The sequence below is a fragment of the Ambystoma mexicanum genome, chromosome 2q (genome assembly GCF_040938575.1).
Source record: "Ambystoma mexicanum isolate Mex_15411 chromosome 2q, UKY_AmexF1_1, whole genome shotgun sequence".
Classification (NCBI taxonomy): Eukaryota; Metazoa; Chordata; class Amphibia; order Caudata; family Ambystomatidae; genus Ambystoma; species Ambystoma mexicanum.
Genome location: NC_090924.1, coordinates 792,033,248 through 792,050,647, shown reverse-complemented (window position 1 = coordinate 792,050,647; position 17,400 = coordinate 792,033,248). Strand labels below are relative to the sequence as shown.

The 17,400-nt window shown below is 49.6% G+C and overlaps 1 protein-coding gene across 1 annotated transcript in view; it reads left to right on the top strand.

The window, feature by feature from the left end:
- The window catches only part of PITRM1 (pitrilysin metallopeptidase 1), a 1,609,076-nt gene that overhangs the window by 1,144,804 nt on the left and 446,872 nt on the right, over positions 1-17,400 (top strand). The gene's annotated exons all lie outside the window — the stretch shown is intronic.

Below are 17,400 nucleotides of genomic sequence, written 5' to 3'. Positions count from 1 at the left end.
GGCGCATCGACGTCATCGACGCAGGACGCAGACGCCGGAAAAGTTTCCGAAGCAGCACAGCTGTGGTGATTACTTGTCATAGATATGGAATACGTCGTCGGACCATCCCATCGAAAAAGAACGTTACCAGGTAAGAAAGTAACTTGTTCTTCTGACACCCACGGGTAACTGGAGGAGAGATTGGAAAAGGGATGTTCAGTTTAAACACAAGATGGAGTGTAGTACAATTGACTGGAAAAAAACATAAAATAGTCCCCAGCACAAACATTTTTTTAACCCTTTAAGTGCCAAGGGCGAGGTATCTCGTCCTTGACAGTGCACACGCAGTGCCAAGGACGAGATAGCTCGTCCTTTTCGGTACCTTGTTTTGAGTGCTCAAAACTGTAATCCAACCCCCGGGCTATGTGAGGGGGAGGTCCCCCCTCACTGCCAGGGGCCTGGATTACCTTCAGTTTCACGTCGGCGTGAAACTGAAAGTAAATCCACCGCAGCAGCCATTTTCAGCTGCTGCGGTGGATAAAGGTGAGTTCCCTTCTTTGTCAGCCTCGATCTCCGGCTGTATTTCAAGCCGGAGATCGAGGCGGGTATCGTTGGAAAGGGGAGATTCTCCCCTTTCCAACGATACCAACTGTGTGGCATTGCTGCCCGTGGATCGGGCGCAGGGCTCCTCGATCCGCGGGCAGCAACGTCACGAATCAAATGAAGATCCGTTTGTGACGCGGGGGGAGGGGGAACTGCTTACTAGGTAAGCGGCCCCCTTCCCCCGTGGCCCCAAAGCATGGGGCCACAGCGCCAGGGACCAGGGCTGTCTGGGTAATAAAATCTGGGGCGATGTGCGCAAATCATACCTCTGCGGATTCCCACGGGTGTCCTCTTTTCGGAAATGCATGGGGTTCCCCGTTTTGCTTGGTGGCTTGGACACCCGAGGCCCATATCTGTACGTTGTGCCGGTCGGCAGAATGTCTGAGATTTCGCTCTGAAAACAGACTTGGGGTTACTTGTGTTTTAGGCTTTCCCCTTGGCGGCCAGGTAGGTGCACCCACACATGTGGGGTACCGTTTTCATCGGGACACCTGTGGGAACGCGGGACGGTAGGCCATGTGTTGTGTTTGTGTGGTTTTCATAACGTTTTGACCCATTTGCTGGTGCCCTTTGTCTCACAACCCTTTCTTTTGCCAAATGTGACCTACATTTAGTCGCTGCTTTAGCCACCATACACTTTTGTAACCTGCACAAGTCACCTACCCTTGAAAAGGTCTGCCTGTGCTCTTTCAAAAAATGTATGGCTGCCCTTCCTCACCACATTGGTTTTCCCAATTTACACATGCTAAGTGCGTCTGGTCAGGCCGTGAGCGTAAAACTCCTGTGTACCATGGCTCAGTGTTTGGCTTGTGGTATTGCTTGTTTTGTAAAAACACTACAAAAATTGTATGCTCTCCTAACTGCAAGAGTCAGGGGAATGTAGCAGAGCATTGCTTTTCTCAAAATTCATAGAAGCCATTGCCGTACCAAGCCAACCATGTCCAACACATACCTTTTTTTTTTAGTCATTTTCCCGCTTTTCCCCCCATTCGATGGCAGTTTCCCCTACCTAGTTGTTGCCTGACCTATGCAAATCACCCCTTCCTAAACTTGGAATTTTGTCTACTTTTCAGAAATATATGCCTTTCTGTCCTCCAATTTGGCTTTCCTGCCCTTTTCTTCCATTCCGTCCATGCATGTCCAATTGGCAAAAATCGCCTACCTCTCACAAAACGGTTGATAACCACATCAAATTTTTTTTTTGCCATTTCCACTCAACCTGTTCCTGAAAGCCACGAAATTGGGGAACTCAGCGCAGCAAACCATTTGTTCCTAGCTCTTTCAAGGAAAAAACCACAGGCTTCTTTGTACATCATTTTATTGGCATTTTTTGAAAAAACCCAACCTTTTTGCACTTTTTCCTTATTTTCACTCACCCCCCTACAGCAACCTGGGATTCCTGGGTGGCGTTACGACCGCCTATATGTGGGGAAAAAAAGGAGCCAAATTTGGCCGAGATATCGCATGTAACAAAAAAGTTACAAGCCATTGAATGGCCACATACCAAAATCACCAAAAAAGGCCCTGGCACTGGGGAGAAATACCCATGGCACTTAAAGGGTTAAAGTTATGAACTGTTTGTGACTAACCTTTTTTTGTTTTTTTTTCTTTGCAACTTTTTTGACTCGACCTTCAACATCTGCACGCTGTAGCTCCGATTCGTTTCCGCATGTCCTCCCTTCCTCTTGCGCTGCAACGACTATATTTTCTGTATCCGCATAGACAGCACGGAATGAGGCTCCATCGTCTCCCTGAAACATAGTACTTTCATTACTATGTATCAAAATATTGTTAGCATAAAACACACGTGAGGACGAACACACATGTACATCTCAATAGCCAAACACGATTTAAACATTGTGTGCAACAATCAAACGACAAGTATTCGACCAGTGATGATATATTTTGATGGAACTGTCAGTATCCATACCTCTGGCTCTGCATGGACTGCCATGAATGGTTGTATTTGAGAGGAGGCATCCGCACCTCCCTGAAACACAGTACTTGCATTAGTATGCTTTTCAATATTGGAAACACAACACACACTTGGGGTCGACGGCACAGGTACATATAAAGAGATAACCACAAATGATGCATTGTCCAAAAGAATCAAGGAAAATCTAAATATGATCACATTTCATCGACTTATTTCTCCGATTCCTTTACATCTGCATCATCTAAATGAGATGTTGTGATTGTGGTGGAAGCTCCGTCGTCTCCCTGAAACACAGCACTTGCGTTAATAGGGAAGAAAGTATAGCAAATGGAATCACGTTATATGATCACGCATGATGGAGCTGTCATTATCCATACCTCGTGCTGCTGAAGAATATCTATGGATGTTGCAAATGTAGTGCGCACTTCCGAAAGCTGTTGCGTCGATTCGTATACGTATGGTCCCGCTTCCACTTCCCCTGGAATTACTTGAATGTCAGGCTCTGCATCAAGTGCAGGGGTTGACGCTCCATCAACTGCCTGAAACATAGTACTTGCATTAGTGAGGACTACAATAGTGAAAACATAACACACACCTGGGGTCGACAGCACAGGTACATATCAACGGCTAACCACGAATGAAACATTGTGTAGAACAATCAAACAACAAGAATTCCAGCTCTGATGATGACGCTCGATGGAGCTGTCAGTATCCATACCTCCTGCTGGTGAAGAACATCTAGAAAAGTTGTAGATGTGGCGGACGCTTCAGCATCTCCCTGAAAGACAGTATTTGCATTGGTATGGATAACACTAATTATAACTGAAAACAAACACCAGTGGACGATAACTAAGGTGTATATCAATTGAAAAGCACTAAGCAAACATTCGGTAAAATAATTACACGATAAAATAAAACTATTACTTGACATGCATAAAACAAGTCTGTAGAGGATTAGCCTAGTAAGATTACCTGATACGCGCTAGAAGTGGTTGATAACTGCGACCACGTCAAGGATGTAGAATGTTCTTGCTTCAGATTCAAGGGATAGTCAAGAAGTTGTAAAGGTAAATTAATGATTGATAATGAAATGCCAATATTAAAAATAGCCATGTAAGGCGACAGAATACTTGAAAAATGCTCAATACAGCACAGTTCCCTGTTCCCATATATATACATTGCGTTTGTGGGTTATGAAATCGAAAAAGAATATATTGATAAATGTCATTATTCAAAAAACTATACACTCATATCAATATCGAAATTATTACAAGGGATAGAACACCTACAATATCAATTAATCCGTTCAGCTACCTACACACTACCGCAAGGCCTAAAGCTAAATCCGGACACTTGACTCACCGGTGGCGGAATGTGGACGAATAGAGTGGGAATAGCGTTTTCGAGCAATTTCTGAGTCGTTCGCCGTTTATTCTTCTTTGTTACCCAAGATGTTGTGTACATGTCCAAGGAAAAGTGCCGGCTGCAGATGCGTTATCGATCACCCCTCTTGTCCTGTAAATTTGTTGGACTCTACTTTCCAGCTCATCCAGTGGATATCCGCAATGTCTGACCCATTCTCTTATTCGATCAACAGTTTTCGGGAATACATGCATTGTAGTGCCTTCAGATTTCGCATGGGTCTTCGAAGGGCAACCGCTAATCGAACAGGCAGGCATTTAAATCTGAAAAGTAAATATCGACATTATTATACAATCTTCAAGAATAAAGATTTGATACAAAAGTAAATGAATCATACAATGATCAGTGCAAGGTTTGTTTTGGTCGCAGGAACTATACCAGTTCATTATGTGCGGCTTAGTATTTGCATAAGTTGCAGAAATGTATAAATGATGTGTCTAAAATCTGAACATGTGACTCGTCCCTTGGATGTTCTGTCTTGCACGAGAAGGAAACATGCTTACATTAGACTGGACCCCCGAATGATGCAATTCGATGACAATAGACACAGATGAAAATAAATAGATCTATTGATAGCATAGCAATGGAAACTCAAGTCAATAGCAATGAGACCAATGAACATAGCACTATTGTATACTCTAGTCGCAAATAGATAGAAATTTAAAAATCTGCGAAATATGACTAGGATACATGGCCTTACCTTGACCAACAAACAGTTGGATTCAGCAAGCAGAGCAGTATGTTGCAGGAGAATAGGTGGGTGGCCACAGGTAGCACACTGATGGGTTTGCTCTAAGCGGTCACAGAAGTTCACGGATAGCACGACGACGAGCAGATTAGCGTAGATCTCAGTGGTTGCCAGGTAACACGTTCAGGAGTTGACTTGCAAAGCACAAAGATGTTCTCATGAGTTATGATTTGTGATAGGTGACAGTGACAAGTATGTATATGTCGAACAATTTGTATGTATGAAACTACTTATAACTTGTTGTGAAAGTTTATTAAACTAAATGCAACAATAATAAAATCAAAAAATACTGCAGCTTAACAGTGCAGTGTATGCATCTGGTCTGCAGGATCCTGTATGCCGAAGGGACTCGCCAATGTGCAGATAAGATCTTTGACATAATGGGTAGACGTCCAGGAGCTGACAAAGCTGCAGAGAAGCTACAAGAGCAGTATCTAATGTGGATGGCAGGACTTCAGTTTGATGTCAAGCTCGCCAACAGGGCTTTTCAAGCACCAGAATGCGTTGGACGCCTGACTGATGAAACAAATGATGATCTTGCTCACGAGACCCCTAACAGAAGGCTACAGACAAGTGAGTGAGGGAAACCGTAAAGGCAAGGCCACAGGAGAATATCCCAGGTAAAGAGAAGCATGAAAAGGCGTGTGGCAGTTCAGAGAAGCAGAGTAGAGACAGCAGTTGGCTATGAACTAAGAACCTAGATGACACCAGCCAAAACCCAAAGCTGCTGAGATAAAGAACAGACAGCATCAGACCAAACCAGTACACTGAGAAGTAGTGAAGCATTCTGAGAACTTAATGACCAGAAGCTCTGCTAGGCCTCTCAAACTGCTAAGAGGATTGGTAAACTGGATAGTCAAAGTGCTGAAAGTCTTGAGACTGCTTAAGAGTGGGGGGGTGTATTCCAGAAGCGTGGGCTGTGCATTACATTCCTTGAAGTAGGAAGAATTGTTCCATCCGCAATAAGCTTGAATAATTTTCATTTAGTGAGTTGGGCACTATATTCCTGACCCTGTGATTTGGGAAGAAAAGAAATGTGCCTGGTCATGTGTCCCGGAGACTGTGATTTGGGAAGCAAAGGAGCAAACTGGGCCCTGTATCCCCGAGAATGTATTTAGAGCTGAGATCCAGCAGGAAACAACTATCCCCAATCGCTAGAACATTCCTGATAAAATAAAATTTAGTTTACCCCATCCCGACACCTTTTTGTTAGACCTTTCCAAGATTGTAAGAACATTTCGAAGGGATTATGTCCTCCGACGTATTCCTTATCTATGATATTTGTATCTCCAGCTTGCTGGCCTCGGAAATTTTTTTTCCCAGTAGAGGGCGCTGTGCGTCGACGTCCGTCGAGTAGGTGTTCCTCGACAGCCACCGTATCGACGCCGACGTCAACATGCCTATAAATGGCCACGCGCAGCGTCCGTTGCTCAGTTCCGTTTTTCCGCGCTTCGTGTGCCTCGGAATACCGTTGCTCAGTTCGTCAGTCGAAATATATTCATATTTCCTCGAGAAAACCGACTCGTACTCGATGGCTTCCTCCTCCGACCTGACGACTCCTCGGTCCGGTTTCAAAAAATGCCGAGACTGTGGGAAGAAAATGTCGTTGACGGATCCTCACAGGATCTGTTTGTGGTGTCTGGGAATCGAACACCAGTGTCCGGAGTGTGAGGAATGCCTATCCATGACTGAAAGCCTTGAAGGAGCGTAAGGGGAAGCTCGAGAGAGGTAAGTCAGTTTTAACTTCCTCGAAAGTTTCCGCGGTAGAGTCGAGACATTCGTCTCCTCACCGTCAAAAGCATTCTCGGTCTAGGTCTCGAAGTGGCTCCTACCACTCGTCGAGGTCTAGACACTCGAAAAAGAGACGTAGAAGATCTCCTTTGTCGTCGTCTTCTATTTGCCCTGAAAGAGTACATTGCCCCACAAAACACAGCTCTCAGGCTGAGTGGGAGGAATTCAGAAAAAAGATGCTAAGCGTCTTCGAGAAAGCGGCCTCGACCCCCTCGAAGTCAGCTGAGGGTGATACCCCGGGTGAAAAGCCCAAAAAATCTAAATGCCACGAGTCGCAGCACCCGGCGAAAGAGTCGACCCGAAAGCGCCATGAGCCATCGGGAAGTAAAACATCTTCGACGCCATTGTCGAAAGCCCCTTCGAAGCATAGATCGGCTCCATCGACGCCGTTATCGAAGGGTTCTTCGACGCATCCGTCAATCGAGTCGACGCCGGCGTAGATGCCGACATCGACGCGGATAAAAGAAAAACCCACGGCTACTCCACAGCCAACGGTTACATTGAGAGCCTCCAACACAACGTTGAACGTCGTCGACATCCTCGAGCAGGATTCCGATCCTCTCGAGTTCTTCGAGGCCTCTTCCAGTTTTCTCGACGCCTTTGTCGGCACCTTTGAGGATTTTTACATCAGCGTCGACGGCATCGACCTTTTCAAGGCCACTGATGATGGCTCCCTCTGCTTTAGAGATGGGCTTTATACCATTTCACAGGCCAGAGCATCCCCCCTTAACTTCAATTTATGAAGAAAGGGAAGATTCTGATCAAGAAAGGCCTTTTGGGCTGCAGAGGACCACATCACCTGAACCAGAGACTTTTGCCTCTGAGGAAAGAAGGTTGAAAGACCTTCAGGATGCATTACAGGAAGCAAGTGGCCTAGACACTTCCCCAGAAGTGGAATTTGTCAATCCAGACCCAGGGGAACATGCTAAAACCCCTTATAGAACCCTAATGTCGAGAATTATGGAGTTCATGGGTTGGTCTGCGCCTTCACCTGTTTTTCAACAGGATGACCTCAGATATTCTGGATAAAGGTCCACAGGAGGATCATGTGGTTCCCTTTCATTCTGCTTTACTAAGAAAGATGTTAACTAACTGGAAAACTCCTGAAGTTGTCCCTGCGGTTAACAAGAAGTTGTCAGCGAAATATAGGGTATCTGCTGCTGACGCTGAATACCTATCTAAGCACCCTATTCCAGAGAGTCTGGTGGTCCAGGCTGCAACTTCATCAGGCAGTACATCTGCATATACCCCACTGCTCCACAGGATAGGGATGATAAAAAATATGATGCCATGGCTAAGAAAGTCTTCTCGGCCTGTAGCATGGCTTTAAAATCCATTAATGCGACTTGTACGCTCGCTAGGTTCAGCCACACTCTTTGGGAGTGTGCTTCATCAGCGGCTGACTGCCTCCAGGAAGGAGAAGAAAGGGACGCATTTTTAAATATCATCAGAGATAGTAAAGATGCTATGTGTGAGTCCCTTCAAACTGTCATTGATTCTGCTGACAGTATCAGCAGGGCCATGGCGGCAAGTACCACAATCCGCAGGCATGCGTGGTTGAGAAAGTCCGGCTTTGCTTCTGACGTACAGGCCAGACTTTTAAATATGCCCTTTGACGGCTCTTCCCTGTTTGGTAAAAAGGCGGATGACAGTTTGGAAAAACTGCAAACATCTAAAGCAGCAGCCAAGTCACTAGGAGCTGCAATCCGACAAACTAATTTTCGTCCCTCAGGATCCTCTTGGAGAGGAAGTTCCTTTCACTATTATTCCTCATATGGAAGAGGCAAAGGACGGCCGGCTCAAAGAGTCCAAGGAAAATGCACCCGTGGTGGACGGGGTAGAGGAAAGAAAGCCGCATCAGCAGGAGCCGCTTTACCTTCGGCAACTGCATCAGCCGCTCCCAAACCACTCTGAGGTCTCCCATCACAAGACACCTGTAGGGGGCAGGATAACTCACCATCTGATGGAGTGGCAGGCTATTACGTCAGATGCTTGGGCATTGGAGACAGTTGCCCAAAGTTACTGCCTGCCTTTTCTACGCATCCCTCAGTCAGAGCCATCCACCGGGGAACAGCTCTCTGAAGGTGCCGGATCCGCTCCTCTTGCAGGAAATTGTAGACCTGCTAGAGAAAGGTGCCATAGAACCGGTACCTGTAGCGGACAGGAACAAGGGCTGGTACTCCCCCTACTTTCTCATACCAAAGAAAGACGGAGGACTGAGACCCATCCTGGACTTACGAGAATTGAACAAGTCCCTCAAGAAGGACAAGTTCAAGATGGTAACTCTCTCTCAGATCCTTCAGGCCCTCCAGCTTCAGGACTGGTTGGTATCTCTGGACCTTCAGGATGCTTATTTCCATGTGCCAATCCATCCCAAGCACAGGAAGTACCTGAGGTTCGCAATTGGCAATTCTCATTATCAATTTCGAGTTCTGCCATTTGGGCTGACCTCCGCCCCGAGGGTCTTCACCAAGCTAGTGTCGGCTGTGGCTGCAAGCCTAAGGAGGGAAGGGATTCACGTCTACCCCTACCTGGACGATTGGTTGATCGGAGCAGTTTCTTCGAAACAAGCTCGGATCCAACTAGATTATGTCTGCCACTTCCTTCACAAGCTGGGCTTCTCCCTCAATTTAAAGAAGTCACAGAAGATACCATCACAGAGACTCCAGTTCATTGGAGCAGTCCTGGACACGACCCTGGGAAAAACCTTGCCACCAGAGGTGAGGGCTCAAGGTATTCTGCAGATGGTCACCAGGTTTCAAAATGCCCAACGTCTCCCAGCCTACGACTTTTTGAGGTTGCTAGGCCTCATGGCATCCTGCATATCCCTTGTGCCAGAGGCTCGCCTGAGAATGAGATCCCTTCAGTGGGCACTGAGGACTCAGTGGTCACAATTCTCAGGGAGGATGACAGATTTCCTCCGGATTCCGGACAAGGTAGCCCACGACCTTCAATGGTGGGCCTATCCAGAGAACATCTTCAAAGGAGAACTGTTTTGGCAACCATGGCCGGAGATAACAGTAGTCACAGACGCCTCACTCATGGGGTGGGGAGCCCATGCCAACGACTTGACCATCAGCGGTCGTTGGTCTTCATCGGAGTCCAGACTACACATCAACCTGTTGGAGCTGAGAGCCATCAGACTGGCACTGAAGGCTTTTCTGCCGTCTGTACGGGGGAGAAACGTCCTGATAATAACGGACAATACAGTGGCCATGCACTACCTCAACAAAAGAGGAGGCGTAGTGTCACTGCCACTGTGCGGAGAGGCGATGCAGCTCTGGTTTTGGGCAATTCAGGAAGGAATCTCTCTAGCGCCAATTCACCTAGCCGGAGAGAAGAACTTGACAGCGGACGCTCTGAGCAGGCAGAACACAGTCTCCCACGAGTGGGAGATAGCTCAGGAAGTCCTTCAAGAGATCTTCGCCCTTTGGGGAACCCCTCAAGTGGATCTGTTCGCCACCAGTATCAACAGAAAGTGCGACAGATTTTGCTCAAGGGAATTTCCCCCGAGAGGAGCTCTAGGAGACGCGTTCGTAGTGGACTGGGAGTTCCCACTTCTGTACGCGTTTCCTCCGGTCCCTGTCATTCCTCAAATGATCAGGAGGTTGAGAAGGTTTCGGAAGACCATGATCCTAATTGCCCCGGATTGGGCCAGGAGAACGTGGTACCCGGACCTTCTGGAAATGTCCATCCTCCAATTCGTCTACCGTACAGAGAGGATCTTCTCTCGCAGAAGGGAGGTCAGGTTCTCCATCCAGCCATCAAGACCCTCAACCTTCACGCTTGGTATCTGAAAGGTTGAGGTACAAGGATTGGGACCTTCCAGATGACGTCATGGAGGTGTTGCTTTCGGCCAGAAGGCCAGCAACTAAAACTCTATACCACTGCCGTTGGAATACATTTTGCAGCTGGTGCAGAGAAAAGAATATCGAACCCTTTTCCTGTGGTACACCTGCGGTGTTATCCTTCTTCCTTTATTTGGCAAATTCAGGCCTTCAAGTTGGCACTATTAAGGGCTATCTCGCAGCGCTATCTATCTTTAAGCGCACTGCGGAGGAGCCATCGTATTTCAAAATTCCATTGGTAATACAATACCTGAAAGGTATAACTAATGTTTACCCTCCAAGACCATTCCAAGTTCCCTTATGGGACTTAAATCTAGTTTTAAACTTCCTAAAGGGTGCTCCATTTGAACCACTCCACTCTTGTTCATTGAAGTTTCTCACCCTCAAAACTGTTTTATTGGTAGCATTAACATCTGCTAGAAGGGTTAGCGAGATACAAGCCCTATCTTGTAAACCTCCTCATACAATTTTTCACAAGGACAAAGTCGTTCTACAGGTGAAGCCTAACTTCCTCCCAAAGGTAATTTCTGAATTTCACATTACTCAGAAGATTACTTTACCTTCATTCTATCCTCCTCGCCATCCGGGGAAAGAGGAAGAGAGACTACACAGGCTGGACCCTAAGCGAGCCTTGAGTTTTTATATCAGTAGGCTTGCTAAAATTAGACAAGCAGACCAACTCTTTGTAGGTTACGCAGGACATAAGTTGGGATTACCAATAACCAAACAAACCATCTCTAGATGGATTATTTTAGCCATTTTGGAATGCTACAAACTGGCAGGGAAAGAGCCCCCTCGAAATCTAAGGGCTCATTCGACCAGGGGTATCGCAGCCTCCTCAGCTCTTCAAAGAGGGGTACCAATTAGGGACATATGTGCGGCTGCCACATGGTCGTCTGCACATACCTTTACCAAATTCTATAGCCTGGATTCCTCCTCTAGTCAAGAGACTAGATTTGGCAAAGCTGTGTTACACTCTGTTCATTCTTAAAGAGTAATATGGCTTCGAGGGGATTGGGTCCTCCGACGTATTCCATATCTATGACAGGTAATCACCACAGCTGTGCTGCTTCGGAAACTTTTCCGGCGTCTGCGTCCTGCGTCGATGACGTCGATGCGCCGACGTCGAGGACCTCGTCCGACGTCATCCGATGTGATAAGTAGGACGCACGACGCCTGTAGCCTCAGTTCCGTTTTTTCCGCGAACGTGTTGCTTCGTGTTTCTCGGTTCTAAGCCTCGACTCTTTGGAGTTCTGTTCTTTCTGGTTCTTCGAACCTGTTCGTTTGTGAATTTCCTTCGGCGATGTCTTCCACTTCGTCTTCAACCCCGCGTCCGGGCTTTAAGAAGTGCGGGGAGTGTGGGTCCAAGATGTCGGTGACTGACTCGCACGACGCCTGCCTCTGGTGCCTCGGGGAGGCCCACGACACGGATGACTGTGTCGACTGCCAGTCGCTCACGTCCAAAGCCTTACGCGAACGTAAGAAGTTGTTGTCGGTAGGTCGGGTGTCCAAGCCCCGGAAGTCGAAGTCGGCGGGGCTTTCGACGGATGATTCGAGGGGTGACTCTCCGCGTCATCGTCGGAAGTCTCGTCGGTCTTCTAGGAGTGGGTCTCGCCACTCCTCGGCCTCTTCGAGGCATTCTCGGAAGCGCCGTCACCGGTCGCCTTCCAGGTCCTCTTCCGAGGATTCTGCACGGCACGTCGGTTACCCCACCAGCCGTGCGACGCCGGAAGAATGGGCTTCCTTCGGGAAGAAAATGTTGGCGATTCTTGAGTCGCAGGGTACTCAGCCGTCCGCGCCCCCGAGTGGGGTCGGCCGTGTGAGGTCGAGAGACGCCGCTCGCAAGAGTGGTCGGCACGAGTCACGGGAGCGGTCCCGTTCGGACAAGGAGGCTCGTTCTCGCCGTACCCGTTCCAGGTCCCGGTCCTCGACGCGTTCGAGACCGTGTGCTCCTGTGAAGTCTTCGAGGAAAGCATCGACGTCTGAGGCGTCGAGGGCGTCGACAGGCTTTCTCGAGGCTCCGGCTTCGAGGGCCTCGTCGAAGCCGTCGACGATCAGGTCGTCGAGGGACACGCTCGGGGCTCCGGCTTCGAGGGCTGTGTCGACGCCGCCGATACTGGAGGCGCTGCATCTGACGTCGACGCCGATTTCCTCGACGTCGACGCCGATCCTCTCGGCGCCGTTGCCGGTTTTCTCGGCGTCGGCGCCGATTCGCTCGACGCCATCAACGCCTTTCGTGTCACGGGTGTACCCCCTAGGAAGGCTCTGGTTAAGAGCAAGCACTCTCGGGTGCCTTTTCGCCACCTGGAATATATTTCGGAGGCGGATGAGGATTCTGATGGCCTGGTTCCTAGTCAGGTGCCAGATGGAATTGTCTCGGGCCATAGTCAGTTTGGCGATTTGAGGCAGTCACTGCATGATGCCAGTGGACTGGACACCTCTCCGGAGGTGGAATTTTGTAGGCCTGAGCCTGGCTCCCATGCCGATTCCTCGTACCGGCGCCTTATGGCTAGGGTGTCTGAGTATCTGGGATGGTCTGCTCCCCCAGGGGAGTTTGTGCAGGATGATCTGACGGACATCCTTGATGTTGGTCCCCCAACTGACCCGGTACTGCCGTTCCATATGGCTTTACAGAGAAGGGTGGCGGCGGCTTGGACTGCTCCGGAGAGTCTCCCGGCGGTGGGCAGATCCTTGTCGCGTAAATACCGTCCAGCCAGTAGCGACCCCTGCTACTTGACCAGGCACCCCACTCCGGAAAGTTTGGTGGTGCAGGCGGCCACGGCCCCGGCAAAGCAGGCGTCGTACCCTACCATCCCTCCTGATAGGGACGACAAACGTTTTGATGGCTGGGCGAAGAAAGTGTTTTCTTCTGGTGGTATGGCGCTTCAGGCGGCCAACTCCATTTGTGCCTTGTCACGTTTCACGCACACTCTGTGGAACTGTGTTGCGTTAGCGGCTGAACATATTCCCGAAGGGGTTGAACGGGATGGTTTCCTTGCTATGGTCCAGGATGGTAAGGATGCCATGTGTGAGTCCGTTCAGTCGGGTCTGGACTTGGCTGAATGCGTCAGTAGGTCCATGGCGGCGAGCACCGTGATACGCAGGTTTGCGTGGTTGCGGAAGTCGGGGTTTGCTCCTGATGTGCAGTCCCGGCTCCTCAACATGCCCTTTGATGGTGAACACCTTTTTAGCAGCAAGGCTGACGAGAGCCTTGAGAGGTTGCAGACCTCAAAAGCTGCAGCGAAGTCATTGGGCGCTGCAGTTCGCCAACCTCCGCCTTTTCGTCCTAGGGGACAGCAGTGGAGGGGTGGTTCCTTTCGCTATTACTCTTCCTTCAGTAAAGCGAGAGGAGCTGGCAGTCAAAGAGGCCAACGCAGGGGTACCAGAGGTGGACGACAGGGTACCCGTGGTGCCAAGGCCGCTCGGGCAGTTGCCTCTTTGCCCTCAGGTAACGCCGCAGCCGCTCCCATTCAGTCGTGAGGCCATGTCCCATGGTTCGCCGGTTGGGGGAAGGCTGGCGCAGCATCTTGTAGAGTGGCAAGCCATTACTTCAGATGTGTGGGTTCTGGAGATCATAACCCACGGCTACTGTCTTCCTTTTCGGCACAGGCCTCGCGACAATCCACCGGGGAACCTCTCTTTGCAGATTCCGGATCCGCTCCTTGCGCAGGAAATTCAAGCCCTGCTGGAGAAAGGCGCCATAGAACTGGTGCCTGTAGCGGAGAGGAACAAGGGTTGGTATTCCCCTTATTTTTTGGTTTCGAAGAAAGACGGGGGATTGAGACCCATCATGGACTTGCGCGATTTGAACAAATTCCTCAGGAAGGACAAGTTCAAGATGGTTACTCTCTCTCAAGTCCTCCAGGCCCTTCAGCTTCAGGACTGGTTGGTGTCACTCGACCTCAAGGATGCTTACTTCCATGTGCCGATCCATCCCAAGCACAAGAAGTACCTGAGGTTCGCGGTTGGCGACTCGCACTTTCAGTTTCGGGTCCTGCCGTTCGGATTGACCTCCGCCCCGAGGGTTTTCACCAAGCTCATGGTGGTGGTGGCAGCGCATCGCAGGCAAGGGGGGATTCACGTCTACCCCTACCTGGACGATTGGTTGATCAGGGGGAGCTCTCCCGAGCTAGTCCTGGATCATCTATCGGTCACCTGTCGCTCCCTTCACAGGCTGGGCTTCTCCCTCAATTTAAAGAAGTCCCATTTGACGCCAACGCAGCGGCTCCAGTACATCGGAGCAGTGCTCGACACTTCCCTGGGGCAGTGTTTTCCTCCCCAGGTGAGGGCTCTTCACATTCAGCAGATGGTGCACAAGTTTCAGCATGCCCAGACGCTCCCAGCGTTCGAGTTCTTGAGGTTGCTCGGCCTCATGGCATCCTGCATTCTTCTGGTGCCAGAGGCTCGCCTGCGGATGAGATCTTTGCAGTGGGCACTCAAGACGCAATGGTCGCAGTCCTCCGGCAGGATGTCGGACTCGATTCAGGTGCCGTCCTCGGTCGCCTGGGACCTTCTGTGGTGGGCCGTCGAAGGCAACTTCATGAAGGGGGCTCCATTTTGGCTTCCCTGGCCGGAGGTGACGATCGTGACGGATGCATCCCTCACGGGATGGGGAGCTCATGCCAACGGGCTGACAGTCAGCGGTCGTTGGTCTCCGTCGGAGTCCAGACTCCATATCAATCTGTTGGAGCTGAGGGCCGTCAGGCTAGCCCTGAAGGCTTTTCTGCCGTCTGTGCGAGGGAAGAATGTCCTGATCCTGACGGACAACACAGTGGCCATGCACTACCTCAACAAAAAGGGGGGGGCAGGGTCACTTCCTCTGTGCAGAGAGGCGATGCAGCTCGAGTTCTGGGCCATCCAGCAGGAAGTTTCGATCTCGGCAGTTCATCTGGCCGGTGCCGAAAACGTGATGGCGGACGCTCTGAGCAGGCAGAGTGCGATCTCTCACGAGTGGGAGTTGGCTCAGGAGATTCTCCTGGAGATCTTCGCCCTTTGGGGGACCCCTCAAGTGGATCTCTTCGCCTCCAGTATCAACCGGAAGTGCGAAAGGTTTTGCTCGCGGGAATTTCCTCCAGAAGGAGCCTTAGGAGACGCGTTCGTGGTGGAGTGGTCATTCCTGCTGCTGTACGCGTTTCCTCCAGTCCCCGTCATCCCGCAAGTGCTGCGGAGGTTACGGAAGTTCGGTTCCCGGATGATCCTCATTGCCCCGGCGTGGGCTCGGAGGACGTGGTACCCGGACCTTCTCGACTTATCCATCTGCCCTCCACGTCGTCTTCCCTACCGAGACGATCTGCTCTCACGGGAGGGGGGTCAGGTTCTCCATCCAGAGGTCAGATCCCTCAACCTTCACGCTTGGTTTCTGAAAGGTTGAGGTATAAGGATTGGGACCTCCCTGAGGACGTGATGGAGGTGTTGCTTTCGGCCCGAAGGCCGGCAACAAAGTCTCTGTACCGTTGCCGTTGGCGTAAGTTCTGCGACTGGTGCAGAGTTCAGAATGTGGATCCTTTTGCATGTGACATCCCCATGGTTCTGTCCTTTTTGCTTTCTTTGGCCCACAGGGGCTTGCAAGTGGGTACCATTAAAGGTTACCTGGCGGCGCTGTCCATCTTTAAGCACTCGTCTGATGAGTGTTCTTACTTTAAGATCCCTTTAATTTCACAGTTTCTGAAAGGGCTCGCTAATGTTTGTTTGTTTGTTTGTTTATTTTATTTGTATGGCGCTCCAAACCCGGAGGTAGAAGGGCGCTTAAGAATTTGGTTACAAAGTTGAGAAGTATCTGTGTGTTGCATACTTCGTACAGGTTTATAATATATACATATATATACAGGGGTCAATAAATAGAACATGTGTAGTGCGTACAATATACAATTTTCAGAATAGGTACAGTGTCTAAGCTGGTAGTCGCGCAGGTCTAGAGTTAGTGGTGTTGTTCTTTGTTTAGCAGCCAGCTAATGACCTGCTTCCTAAAGATCTGGAAGGATTCGAGGGTTTTGATGTTGAGCGGTAGGGAGTTCCAGAGTTGGGGAGCAAGCACTGTAAAGCTTGCCCCTCCAGCTCTTTTTAGGTGGAACCTGGGTACTAGTAGACAAAGAGTGTTGGAGGATCTGGTGAGTCTAGTGGCAGGTTTCAGGGTGAGTTTATTAGCTTATTATCCGTCACCTTTCCTGGTGCCCGGTTGGGATTTAAACCTTGTTCTTAGGTTTCTTATGGGTGCTCCGTTTGAGCCTTTACATTCTTGTCCTTTGAGGCTGTTAACTCTGAAAACTGTGTTTTTAGTTGCGGTTACTTCCGCTCGCAGAGTGAGTGAGTTACAGGCACTTTCAGTTAAGCCACCCTTCACTGTTTTCCTTCAAGGACAGGGTTGTCCTTCGTGTTCGTCCTTCTTTTCTTCCGAAGGTGGTGACGGAATTTCATTTGGCCCAGAAGGTTGTTCTTCCGGCATTCTATCCTCCTCCGCATCCTGGTAAGGAAGAGGAGAGGCTCCATAGGCTTGATCCTAGGAGAGCTTTAAGCTTTTATGTTTCACGCATGTCCCGGGTCAGAGTGGACGATCAACTCTTTATTGGTTACGCTGGTAAGCGTTTGGGGCAAGCTGTGACGAAACAGACTTTGTCCCGCTGGATTATTTTGGCCATCTCGGAGTGTTACCGCTTGGCGGGTAAGGTCCCACCGGCTGGCTTGCGGGCCCATTCTACCAGGGGTGTGGCTGCATCTACTGCGCTGCAGAGGGGTGTTCCTATTCGCAACATCTGTGATGCAGCCACCTGGGCTTCAGTACATACATTTGTACGGCATTATTCCCTCGATTCCATCAGAGGGCAGGATCTGGCCTTTGGCAAGGCGGTCCTTTGCTCTGCTATTTGATTGGCTATTCTAAATTTTGTTTATAAATTCTTTCCCTCCTCCTTGCTCTGGTACTGCTTTGGGAGTCTGTCATAGATATGGAATACGTCGGAGGACCTAATCCCCTCGAAGAACAAGTTACTTTCTTACCTGGTAACGTTCTTTCGATGGGATGGTCCGACGACGTATTCCATATCGCTCCCGCCCTGCCTTCCCCGCTGCAGAATTTC